This window comes from Gopherus evgoodei, chromosome 1, assembly GCF_007399415.2.
Source record: "Gopherus evgoodei ecotype Sinaloan lineage chromosome 1, rGopEvg1_v1.p, whole genome shotgun sequence".
Taxonomy (NCBI): domain Eukaryota; kingdom Metazoa; phylum Chordata; order Testudines; family Testudinidae; genus Gopherus; species Gopherus evgoodei.
This window is the reverse complement of record NC_044322.1, coordinates 288,670,931-288,685,259: the sequence shown is the minus strand read 5'-3', so window position 1 is coordinate 288,685,259 and position 14,329 is coordinate 288,670,931.

Below are 14,329 nucleotides of genomic sequence, written 5' to 3'. Positions count from 1 at the left end.
TTTAGGTTGTAAGATCTTCAAACAGAAGATTGTCTCTTATCAAGTGTAATGTACAGCAGCTAGTAAATACAGGCCCCGGATATAAGTGGGGCCTTCTAGGAGCAGCTTGCTTTTGCAGTATTTGGTGGTGTAAATAAGGGAAGAAACAGTGGGGAGGATACATATATCTTGGTTTTGTTTTGGAGTACTCTGTGTGCCTATTAGCTGCTTGAAGCTACGTGGGCAACTTCCATTATGAACATGCAATCTGGCAGGACACACAGAATCACTCTCTGAGAGTGGCACCTGTAGGATTCAAGGGGAGGGTGAGGAGTTTATAGATAGAAGGAGCAGGAGCAAGACCGGCGCCAGGGTTTCTTGCACCCTAGGCGCATGGCCATTTCGCCATCTCCCGCGCTGGTCCCGCGGCTCTGGTGGAGCTGCCGCAGGCATGCCTGCGGGAGGTCCACTGGAGCCGCAGCAGCAGCTGACCATCTGCAGGCATGACTCTGGCAGGCATGACTCAGCTCCACCAGAGCTGCGGACCAACGGACCCTCCTCAGGCATGCCTGCGGCAGGTCAACCGGAGCCGCCTGCTGCCCCCCCGGCAAAATGCCGCCCCCTCAATAATCCTGGCGCCCTAAGCGATTGCCTAGGCTGCCTCAATGGTAGCGCTGGCCCTGAGCGGGAGCCAGACTGCAAGATTCATAGGTGGAGCCAAGAAAAGGACTAGGAAGATTTCTTGTAAGGATTGTGTTGCAAGGACTTTGCCAGTTTTGTTGGATTTAGACTGCAGGCTCCTTTACCCCACTGGAGAAGAAGAGGACTAGAATTTGCCATTGCAAAGGCTCAAGAAGAGGTTGAAAGAGACTTTTGGACTATTATTTTTCCCACCAATTTCAAGGAGCTGGTGTGCCTTACAGAGGGTTTAAACACCATTCCACAGAGCCTGAGAAGGGGTAATCCTCCCAGAGAAGAGCCCTACGGGAGTGTACATATGTGTACATGTATCATTATATTTTGCATTTGAAACTGTGGTAGTAACAAGGACTAAAAGTTGGGGGAACTGACCCCCCCACACACACTCCAAAACATTACCTTTAGAAAGTTGTTATTGACAACATTCACGAATGCTTAGTGGGTTACAAGTACATTTATACATTAATAGATTGATTTTAGTAAATATTTTCCTTTAGAAATTTTGTGCGACTTTGTTCTCTCCGAGATTTAACTCCGTATAATATATAGAGAGAGATGTATCAAAATCCTGACAAGACCAAACTCTGGTTTGTACCTCAGCTGAGCTACAGTAAAGTGGAAAGAAATATCTAACTTAACCTAACATTATCATAGTGCTTTCCCCAAGCCCATTACACAGGCACATGGTGGAGGAGTTATGGTTCCTGGAGAACATGAACTGTGGTATTTCCTGACTTCAGAATGCTTCACTTTGCTTTCTCATCATCCCATTAACATATTTTTGTTATATATGGAATGGAATCATTAAATAAAATTAAGAATACTCTAAAAATATCACCTAGGGGCAAGTCCTTCCTGTATAGCCTCTGGTGGGGAGGGCCCACTTTTTGTCTTCCCAAAGGAACCAAAGGGTATAGTCTTGAAGACACCAGAGCCAAAGTAGGTACAGAGTAGCAAACTTTGAAGAAGGTTGGCTCCCTGTTCTGTTTGGTGGGCTCTCTTAGGTTAGACATGATCTCCCAGCCATGATCCACATGAATCAGGTGATATCATTCATGTGAATAACAAGTGTGTTTTATTTATGAATCTTCTACCATGTATTAAAGTATTCTTCAGTTCACAATTTTCTCTTTGTCTCGCTGTAAAAGTAAAGCATGTTAACAGTGAGAATGGAAACTCTCAGGCATAGTGATGAAAGCACTGTGGTAAAGCAGCATCCTGTTAGGTACAAAAGGTTTTCAGTTCTGTACTAGGAAGTTATGCTGAACAGCAGCTACTGTTGATCGTTGCTATCTGAGGGTTTTTTCCTTTAACATTAATATTAATGGTGAGATTCTGTCATCAATGCACCCATATGAGCATTGACATTAGTGAGTGTTTCTACACAGAAAATGAAGGGCAGGTGGCAGCCCTTTAAAAGGCACACTCAAGCAAACAGAAGATATACTTTACCATAAATCTGATAACACTTGTGTACTTTTAAAATATTCTTGTCATTGCTAATTACCCAGTATTTGAGTCAGCCTGATTCTCATTTACACCAATGCCTCTTCGCACTGCCAAAATGCTGATCAGCCAGTTCCTATTTGCTCAGAGCACCAAGTGTTTGTGATTTCAGGGACTTTATAATGCTCAGGGTGCCACAAGGAGAAAGGCAGATGTAACAGTTCCATGAACTTTAGATGGCTCTAGCTTCCTCAAAATAAAATTGCCACTTCATTTTACAAATTTCATTAACTTTGGCAACTTGGACTGGATTCTTCTATAGGCAGTCTAGAAGGACATTCAGTACCTTGTGTGTCCAACTGAGTTTTACGGACACTGGCCCACAGCTGAGGCAGAATGGAGCATTACTGTTGTTGTTTGCTCCTTTATACTATGGTAACAATGGGAAGGGGAAGTGAGTTGACCAACATCTTTAGTCACATGACAACGGATGATGCAAAAAACTATGGTAAATTTAGAGATAGAATATGCAAAATATGTTTTAACCTGTAAAGCCTATAGAAAGAAATTTAGAGGGTTTGGTAAAAGAAGAGAGAAACGTATTAGGAATTTGGTGATTGGTTAGGGCATAGCTCCTTAAAAAGCTGGGGCAGGGATCTAACCTTCAAGGGGGTTTTAGCTCTAATTGATATGGAACAATTTTTCAAAGCATGTCCAGAAGACCTTAAGAGTTTGGTTGCACACTCACAGCCCTACAATGGTGGCTGAAGCTGTGAAAAAGACTGAGAAATACATAAGCCACCAGCCTGCTTGGTATATTAGGCCTTCACCCCCTCACAAAAAATATAAAGGGACGTTGAATAAAATGGGGATAAATCAGGCTAACTTGGCTGTTAAGAAAAACAGGGTTGCTGAAATCCTGCTGAGAACCCGATAATGGCTAGCATGGGCCCATTGTGCTAGGCACTGTACAAACATAATAAATGACAGTCCATGCCCCCAAAAGCTTACAATTGAAATGACAAAATGAAAAAGACAGGCACTGGGAAGTGGTTTGGGAGCACATATAGTAAGAAATATAACAGGAGATGCATACTTCTTAGCCAGTCAGCAGCAGTGGTTACAGTTCTCCACTCACCTAGCTATCTGATAACAACCTGATGTATCGTCTCTTTTATGATGTATTATTCAGTAAAATCTTTTTATTTCAAACAAGTTTCACTTTGTGAACATGAGACAAGTGAGCAAGCATAATTTGTTCAGTGTTTCCTTCCCCAAAAATCTACTGCCATAGTTAGATAAATCTAATTAGAACTAAAAGAGATTAAACCTCCCCCTACATTGACAATAAAAGTGGTTGCACTATTATGGTGCAAGGTAAAGAACAAAGTACATCTCCAATCCTTCAACCTTCAGTCATATGAGTAGTCCCACTAAAGTCAACAGAACTCCTTGTTTAAATAAGAATTGGGGTCAGCCCATAGATGGTACAACTTAAAGTGCCATATCAGGATATGTAATATGGAAAAATGTAAATAAACTGAAGAATAGTCAGGAAAAGGGAACTTGACATCTTTGCTCTTGGAGGGAAGAAAAAATCCTTTCATTTAAAAGGTAATACACAGCAAAAGATAAACCAAACAGCTTCACTGCAAGGAGTTGAATAGATTTACATTTTATAATCTGTTTCTCTCTTCTTTTTTCTGTCTTTTAACACAGTGCTATAGCGAGTTGATTGAAGAAAGACCATTTTTATAGAAATTATGGCTCTTGGGATCATATTGTCTTGAGGGATTTTGGTACAATTTGCAAAGGATATCAGGTCAAGTAGAAAATTTATATGAATCACCTCTAAGCATTTGTCTGCACTAGGAAAATGAGTGGTGTTTTAACGTCTTCATTTACACATTTTAATCAACACATTTTTAAGCACTTCTGTGCAAAAAGACAGCAATGTTTATAAACATGTTAGCAGGTCATGGTTAACTCTGAATCCTCACCTAGAGTAACTTTATTTTCCCAGAATATACATACCCTAATGCCCTGTGTCGGTCTATTTGCCTAATGCTTTTCAAGTTTCATTTTACCTTGAAATCGTGTACCTAATATACTACTTAATGTGCTTTCAATCATGACAATTTCCCCTAGCCTAGGGATGCTCTAAGCACTCCTTAAAATATAGGCTCTGTTTTTCATTATTAATTTGAAGAATGCATTGTTTATCTCCCGTTTGGCTTCCATAAATAGTATTTAAATGCTTAGCGTTTCTTATATACAAAGAATTTAATTGAGCTTTGGCTTTGTGTGTGTGTGTGCGCTATTAAAAACAAATCCTGTACAGATTCTAGAACTGATTTTTGTGTACTTCCCATTTGAACAATGTATAGGATCTCTTGCTGTACATTTTAAATTCATATTGGTCATTCCAGTTGTCATAATTCTTTGCTTGGGTGTCTTGAAAATTTAGCTTTTTCATGGTTTTATCAGTATTTTGAGTTTAGAATAAAAAATAAGAAATCAGCTTTCCAAATGGTAACTGTTTTCCTAAATTCTATCATCAATAGGATCATCCAATAGAGTAATCTTCTCCTTTTTTGTTAATGTAATAAGCCACTGCAATAATTAAGGCAGCAAAACTATTTCTATTATAACTCCTCTTTTTATCCACTTATACTTTTCAAAACTTAACTTAACCCTTTGAGTTCTGAAATTTTCCATGATTGCGCTCCACTTGATGTTGTGAGAGAGCAAAAAAATAGATTTTCTTATTGAGGGTCAGAGTGGAATCTAACCACATTTTTGAATAAGGCTACAATGTAAGTTATCAAAACTTGAAACTTTTTAAAATAGTTTTCAAGTGTCACTAAAAGAATAAAAGAATGAAGTTACTCTAACAGTAATAGCTGAGATATACATATTGCTATCAGATTAGCTAGTTTACTGTGACTGATATATTGTGTTGTTAGTAAGGCTGACAATTAATTGCAGTTTACTCACTCAATTAACTAAGAAAAAATAATTGTGATTAAAAAATGAATCACAATTAATTGCACTGTCAAACAATATAATACCAATTGAAATTTATTAAATATTTTGAATGTTTTCCTACATTTTCAAATATATTGATTTCTATTACAACACAATACAAAATGTACAGTGCTTAATTATTATTTTTATTACTAATATTTGCACTGTAAAATGATAAAAGAAATAGTATTTTTCAATTCACCTTATACAAGTACTGTAGTGCAATCTCTTTATCATGAAAGTGCAACTTACAAATGTAGATTTTTTTTGTTACATAACTCTCAGAAACAAAACAATGTAAAATATTAGAACCTACAAGTCCACTCAGTCCTACTTCTTATTCAGCCAACCACTAAGACAAAAAAGTTTGTTTACATTTACAGGAGATAATGCTGCCCTCTTCTTATTTACAATGTCACTTGAAAGTGAGAACAGCATGACACTTTTGCAGCCGTCATTGCAAGGTACTTATGTGCCAGATACACTAACATTCATATGTCCCTTCATGCTTCCGCCACGATTCCAGGGAATATGCTTCCATGCTGATGATGATTGTTAAAAAACAATGAATTAATTAAATTTGTGACTGAACTCCTTGGAGGAAAACTATATGTCTTCGGCTCTGTTTTACCCACATTCTGCCATATATTTCATGTTACAGAAGTCTCAGATGATGACCCAGCATATTTGTTTTAGGAACACTTTCACTGCAGATTTGACAAAATGCAAAGAAGATACCAATGTGAGATTTCTAAAAATAGCTACAGTACTATACCCAAGGTTTATGAATCAGAAGTGCCTTATAAAATCTGAGAAGGGACAAAGTGTGGAGCATGCTTTCAGAAGTCTTAAAAAAGCAATACTCAGATGCGGAAACTACAGAACCCGAACCATCAAAAAAGAAAATCAACCTTCTGCTGGTGGCATCTGATTCAGGTAATGAAAATGAACATGCATCGGTCCACTCTGCTTTGCATTGTTATCAAGCAGAACCCATTGTCAGCATGGATGCAAGTCCTATGGAATGGTGGTTGAAAATGAAGGGTCGTATTAATCCTTAGTGCATCTGGCACATCAATATCTTGCAACACCAGCTACAACACTGCCATACAAACACGGTTCAGGTGATGATATGTGTACTACCCAAATTTATGGTCTGCACTTACACAACTATTTTAGTGTTTCTCTCTCTCTCTGTGAGAGTGTTATGTTAGTAACTCAAGCCAAGTTAAAAATGAATCAAAAAAATTAAAGAACCCTAATTACAAAAATTTTGCATGCACACAGATCTTGGCATCAGCTAGGAAAAGGCTTCGGATAAACTGTAGTTCTCATATTTTACTTTTAATTCATTTTCCTTGTAGTACTTAATATATTTCTCATTCATTACAGCTCATTTAACACCTGTAAAGGATGATAAACAAAATATGAATTCTACTGGATATAGCATACAAGTTGAACTTCAAATAGAATGAGCAGGAAAAAAAATCTGGTTAAGATTAATATTTGCATTTAAACTTCTACTTTATTTTTGTAATTTGCTTGTACAGATCTCGTTTGTGATTCTAATTCTACTAAAATATACTACAGTTTAAAGAAAAAAGAAATTGTAAAGTTGTACTTCTATATTGGTCCAAGAAATAAGTAAAGAGAAGTCTGAAAGGATGTTTTAAATGCTTTACATTTTCTTCCAAGGCAAAGGAATGTGGAATATTATTTAATATTAAATTGTTTTATAAAACCTTAATGGACTCTTTATTCCTTCCAGTAATCATAATCCTTTTTAAATGATATGGCACCATTACATACAATAAACAATGTCCCCTTCAATGCAACGTATGTTAAAGCCAATAACAACAATACCTTCTTGTGCAGTTAATAGAGGTAATTGGCAGCAGTGCTGTAGCTCTTTGCCAAATTATAGTTGATAAAATATTCATTCTTACGTCTATCACAGGAGATTTCAATTACTGATTCTGCACTCTTACCAGACTAACAACCGCTAAATGTTTAATAAAAAATGATGTAGCACATCAGCACTATTATGTACAATATTGTTTTCTTCTGGTCAACATATAATCACATGTCAGTACTGCTCTCAGCTGGTAGCACATTTGGCCTCTGGTCTAGAAAGCTGGGGGGGGGAAGTCTCACACTATATGGCACAAGCTATACACAGCTTCACTGTAGGACAAGCCTAAGTCTCAACCTTTCCAGGGCAGAGATCATTTTTGGGTCAGGAGTTGGGTCAGAAGGGTCAGCAGGTGGAGTGATTGGACTATCCCTACAAGTAGGCTATTCTTCAGGCTCTGCAAGGCCCATGGGAGTCCTGACATCCAGGGCACCAGATGGGGCAGCCCAGAGGGCTCCATTAGATTGTGCTGGGGACTGAACCTATTCCCAGCAGCCCCAGAATTACAGAGATGCAAGCTGCCTTCCCTAGTACTAGTGCAAGGATGAATCTGGCGGTGACTTTACAATATAGGCACTGATCCTGCTAAAATCAACTGTTGGCCATTAAAGCCACCTTTAAAGAATGTCATCGTTAGTTGGAAGACACATGTCTTCCAGTTCTAGAATTCATGGATCATAACAATTTGAAGCACCTGAGAACTGCAGAGATTCTCAATCAACACGAGATGTCTTGTTCCCTCTTTTTTCTACCAATTTGATTTCACTCTGGCCTATAACCCTGCTATCCGAAAGGTAAAGCCAACACATTATCTCATGGGTGAATACCCGAACAAAGGAAATAGACCTATAGAGCCCATAGCTTTGAAGCCCTGCCATTTTATTAACATTATCATCATCATGTTCCCATTACACCTCTGACATTTAGAGTGGCGATGAAGCTCCTCCATTCTGGTCTGTTTCTGGCAAGTCTTTCAATGATTTGTTAACATACTTGTGCACAATGATTTATTGTCTCTTGTGAAATCTCTCTTGCCTCAGAATCCATTTGTGGTAAAATTGATGTTGACCAGTACAAATCTGACCCATGATTTGAACTTCTCAGTTAAGAATGTGGTTCTCTTGTTCAAATGTCAGATCTATGTTCCTGATGGTCAACCAGGTATGGCCATATTTGGGCTATGTCATCACTTGCCCCTGACTGGCCATTGCAGTCACTGGAGAACGATGAAGCTCATTTCTCACAATTTCCAGGTTGTCCAGCTGATTAACTTGGTGGTCTTCAACTCCAGCTACCCAATACAAGGAATGTGCATCCAGTATTACATGTTTCCCTGCCAAAAAAGTACATTGACAACTCCTTTCCCAGATGAATAGGACCACCTCCTCTCTGCATCATAGTCCTGGGGCAGGAAGAATACCTGTTGAGGCAGATCTTGGACTCCAAGATTCTCCATGGGAAGCACATGCTGAGTGTCCATTGGAAGGGCTGTGGTCCTGCTGATCATTTGTTGGAGCTGGCCAACAACATACATGACCCCAGCCTACTTCAGGCTCGAAGCTGGGGACTGATTTTTGAAGCTGGGGGCAGAGGCAATTTCCTGCAGATTTTCTGATAGGCCCCGAACCATTCAAGCAGCATTGAGCCAATTCACAGGTGAGGACCCACACAGGTGATCCAAAGGCAGGTATATAGGCTTCCAAGGGAAGCAGCATCTCCAATCTGCTGAAAATCACTACCTGGCAGGGAGTACTCCTGCTGCTAGTACTTTCAATAGACTGCTCTAGATGGCCCTTGCTCCTACTCTAGCAATGTCTGTTTCCACACTAGCCAGCTCATTCCAGCCTGCATCTTCTCCTGATCAGCCTGCCACTGGGCTATTCTGACACTGAGATATTTAAATTATTAGCAGCTCTGCAACCTGAAGACTTTGATGTTTTAAATACAATCCTGATATTCACAGTGCAAATGTAATCACTAATATGGGTGGGTCCCATTGGCTTCTTTCTTTTGCCCTTCCTTCCAAGTATTGAGTTCAGTCTCTGTTAACTGAGCTGTCTTGGCTCTTCAAATGCTGCCATTTCTTCCAAACAGATTTATTTTGAAATACTGGTTATTGATTAGCTGCGCTATGTCCTGAACTGAGACCAGAACCTCATTTTACTGTTGAATCCCACTGGGCTCAAATCAGGAACCCACAGGTGAAAAAAATACTGCTCTTAAAATACAGAGGTATGAAATACAGGAGTTTGCAATTGTAAATGGGGGCGAACCCATGCATCAGCATTTAAATGGGGAAGTGAATCTAATCAAGATGACCCCAGAGCTGTGGAAGGTACACAGTTAGACAGGTTGGTCCTGGTGTGAAATAATGCAGTGTGGGATAGCAGCTGAAGGACTGCCAAGTCACTGTGAAATACAGATGTATTCATATGAACCTTAAACTTTCTACAATGGATTTAATCAAATTTCAAACTGGGTTAGCCCGTTCACAATATCTGGCCAGTTAATTCTCATGAAGGGATTGCATCATGTGGACACAGGTCAATTTGATTTGAAAAAAAACAACAAGTTATTGTAGGAAGAAAAAACTCTCTGTGTAGACAACCCCTAAGTTCCTTGGGTCACATGCAGACAAAACACAACATTGAGAGTCTACTTCTGCATGTCCACACTGTACAGAATTCCCTAGTCATTTAGGCAAGCTGTTTTGGAGAAAGAACAGTTATTTCAGCAGTGGTCCTATTATAAAAAGGAGAATAGGGATATAGTGGAGTGCCCAATAAATCATATTATGGATGCATAAGGTCTCCTTGACTTTATCAATGCTATTTATGCCTGTCCAATTTCTATTCAAATTAATTCAGTGTGACCACATAAAACAGCATGCTGGGTTTGATTAGTTTATTGTTTTGCAGCAGCACTGTGATTTCACTGGTCAATCTGCACTCCAATGCACGTCAAATGTATTATTTACGTCATTGCTTGCCCCTAGTTTACTGTGGACAAGAGGACCAAACAGTGGCCTATATTTTCAAAACTGATTAGTGATTTTTGAAAGACTCATTTTGGGAGGGCTAAACTTAAATGGATCTGATTTTCAGAAAGTCCTGAGCACCCAACCTCTGAAAATCAAGCCTCAATTTTCAGAGGGACTAATCTGTTTGGGTTTTTTGTTTTGTCTTTTATTACTATTTCAGCATCTTGATGGGTCACATTTTAGGAGTCTCTCTGCAAGGGAATGGTTAGTGTATATCTGATTTATTTGGCATATATCATTCACTTCCTGGAAAAAACAGAAATCAAGGCACCGTAGAACTACACTGTTTAAATGGATTCTCTCTCCCTCCACTTTATTTATTTATTTTTCCTTATTGACTGAAAGTATTTTAAATCTGGAAATAACTGGCTTGAGATGCTTACAACTAGATTTAACACATCTATATTACAGGCTGCAGTTTCTCAGTGAAAATGTGCAAGGCATGTAATTCATTTTTTCTCCCAGGTTATGCTTGCTGAATCTTGTAGATTGAATGCTTATAAAAGCAATTCTCTCTTTGGCATTTGAAATCATCCCATGGATGTTTAAAAATGCCATCCTTCAACGTTGCCATTGTGTAAGGGATTTTCTGCTTGTTATACTCCATGTTGTGAAAATATGAAAATATGCTTTAAGGCTTTCTCTATTATATATCACACAATTTTTATTATACACAGAAAAAGGATTTGGGCTTAGATTCATCAGAATGTTCCAGCTGCTTACCAGAGCAACATAGTGACGGAAAGCAGCTGAAGTCTACTACTGACTCTGTCCATTGATCTTTTTTCTTTACTATTGCATTGACGTTACAGAAGGTTAATCATATGAGCCTTCATTCTGGCCAGGAACCACTTTGATGTGATAGCAGATACTTTCTTAAAGGGATTAAATAAGAGAGCTCCAAAAGTATTAGGTATCAAAGAACTGTGATACTTACAGAGCAGTGCAACCAAGAAATCCAATAAATCATTTTCTTAAACAGAATTGATGACTTATTTGTCAATATTGCCTTCACTTTAACTTTCAAAATATTATTATTAATCATTTGTCTTGCACCTAAAGGTCTCATCTCAGATCAGGGCTCCATTGTGATAAGTACTGTCCAGGAACATAGTTGTTTGCAGTGTGGTCATAACCATGTTATGAGAGACACAAAGTGGGTGAGGTAATATTTTTTATTGGACCAACTTCTGTTGGTTCAAGAGAAAAGCTTTCAAGTTCAGAAGTTTGTCTCTTTCACCAACAGAAGTTGGTCTAATAAAAGATATCAGCTCATCCACCTTGTCTTGCTCATGAGCATTACAGACAATCTCTGCCAAAATAGGTTTACAGTATAATTGGACAAGTCAGAAAAAATGTAGACACTGTATTTTATCTTAGTTTTATAGATGCAGAAAGGGGCACAGAAAGATTGGGAGACTTACCTTAGGTAAGATATGAACTCATTCATTCTTGTCAACTCTTGTGATTTTTATCACATTACTCACAACATTTGTTGTTTTACCTGAAGCCCCAAACAGAGTGCTGTGATTATGATTTTCAGCTTTATTTTTTTAAGGTAAGTTTCTAGCTGTCATGGCTGAAGAGAAAACCTTGAGAATGTGACCTATGTGCACTATAAAAGCTGAAAAGCTAGAAGACAAATAATTGATCATTTTTTCAACCAGATTACATTATCAGATTATTTTGGGGGCCTTGACTCATGACCGTTGTATGCTTGGGGCTGGCAATGCTGAAAGTCTGTGGTGGAGCCAATCTAGGATTGAACCCAGATTTCCTGAGTCCCTGTTCCAGCTTTAACCACAAAACCAACCTTCTTTAGAGGAGGCAGCAGCAGCTAGCAGAAGGTGGTTTCAGTCCATCACTCTCTGATTTATAAGACAAGGATGTTCCCGCTGCGTCACTCTAATGCTGACCACGTAAACATATTTATCAATTCATCCCCAGTGCAGGGGGATTGAAAAAGGACTGTGTACCACTCAAGGCCATCAAAAGCTCTCTGGTACGTAAGGGGAGGCCTCTTGAACACTGATAAAGTTCACGTTGACTTCTTAAAGTCTTAGGATCCAATTTTAGTATACATCTGAGGGTGCAATTAATTTGGCACCCTCGGATATTACAGGCAGGAGTAAATTGCACCCACAATTTTATTGGAGATGGCTATTGAATATTTTAGGTTATTTAGCATTTAGGTTATGTTTAAAAATGGCTTCCAAATTTGCATTCTCCAAAACTCAGAAGTGCTCATGCAAACAGAGTAATGAGACATTTAAACTCAAGAGGCCAAACTTGGAGTAGAATTTTCAGAAGACTGAGCAGTCAAAATGCCACTTGAAGTTAATGGGAACTGCTTCATCTTCCACTTCTCTCAGAGTTAGCCTCCACAGTCCAAAATTATCCTCTGTAGTTTCTGTTCTCCTGACTCTCGCAAGGTTCATCATTACTAACACAAGACTAAATGTAGGTGTAGAAGTAAAGAAAAGTCTCGATCAGTAAATACTATTGCAGGTTCAAAGTTGGCACAATAAAAGTTAAGAACAGAATGAAGTTTATTTTGACAGGAACACAGACATTAGATATAAAAACTGATCAAGTAGAGTCTAGTTCATGGGACAAGATGACAGGAAAAGAAAAGATTAGTTCATGGGAAAGGACACTCATACACATTTTAAAATCAAATGAATGTATTAATTTTCTGTAGTTTCACAAGGTTAAGGGTCATATCAGGATGGGGTCATATCAGAAGTGGGATATTTGGAAGGAGCTAAGCATATTCTCTTTCAAGAAGTGGTCCTAGCAGTTTGAGAATCCTGATCTTGCCAAAGTTAAGCACATGCTTTGTTGAATAGGAGCCGCCATCCCTGTGAATTAACTCCCTGTCTGGAAAATGGGTATTATACTTACCAACCACACACACATGTTCTGAGGATCAAGTAATCAATATTCTGGATATAAATTGCTCAGATTCTGTGGTGATTATGGCCTTTAAAAACCTAGATTTTTCTATTGTTCCTACAGTATATTCTTCACTGCTTTGACTGATACAGTTTTAAAATACTGCCACGTTTTCTATAATAAATACATATATATGGCCAATGGAAATACAATAATTTAAGTCAAATGTGCTGTATAGTATGGAACATGTTTTTAGTTTCCTAGCAACCAAATTACAAGGAATTACTCATTTTCGATATCTTTTTGACGCTACACCTTTTCGGAGGACCTGATCGTCCCAATGCCATTGGAAGTGTAGCTCTCCAATGTAAAGCTGATGGACATTTTATGCAGCCCTACGCTATAATACAAACTGAGCAAAGTTTTATGTAGCTCTCTACTTGTTTCAAAAAAACAAATTAGTACCAGGTACTGATTATAGGCCCAAAATGAAAACATCTTGAGTCTGTTTAGACTAACCACTGTTTCAGTAAAGCTGTAAAACTTGATTGTTGAGTTTTTCAAAGCAGTGTTTATAGTTAAGAATATTCAGCATGGGAGATAAAGAATAGCAGACTTTCTGAGACATCCATAAGCACACATCAATAAAGTATGTAAGCATTGGTCCTGATTCTTAGCTCCACCAGAGCTTCATCACAGGGGGTGAGATAGAGGGACCAGGATGCCTTTCAGCCACCTTTGCACTTCTCTGTGCTCCAGGGCAGCTGGAGATCAATTTGACCCCAACATAATCTAGAATAGTTTTAGGATTCCTCTAAATTACACTGGCCTTCAGTGTTTCCCTAGGGGCCATTATGCTGGTTGGGGTTGTCAGATTAAAGTGTGCTCTGGCCACACTCTTATCTGCCCCAGAAACATACACTGAAGGGTCTGGTAGAAGTAGGTGTAGAGTTGATTTTACCAGTTCTATGCCAGCCTAGGAATACATATGCTGGAGGAATGTTCCACTGCTCATATAGATGGAAGTTACTTTAAGTTTCTTCCCATCAGTAAAGTGGCACAAAGAGACCTTAGCATCTGATTCACTGTGTGTACAATCAATGTGCACAAGTTATTCTGTGCAACAATTGTGAATGTCCCGTCAGGGCCAGATTGAGGGCTCTTCAAAACTCAGTACCTTTATAAGCATAAAATATAAAAACACTAAATACAAGAAAGAGGCTGCAGATTTAAAACTGGAATCTTCAGAAAAACCTGCAACTTGGATAGCAGAGATATTCTTGTCAGGAGGATGAATTAAACCTAATTAACTGCTATGGCAAACAGATTGG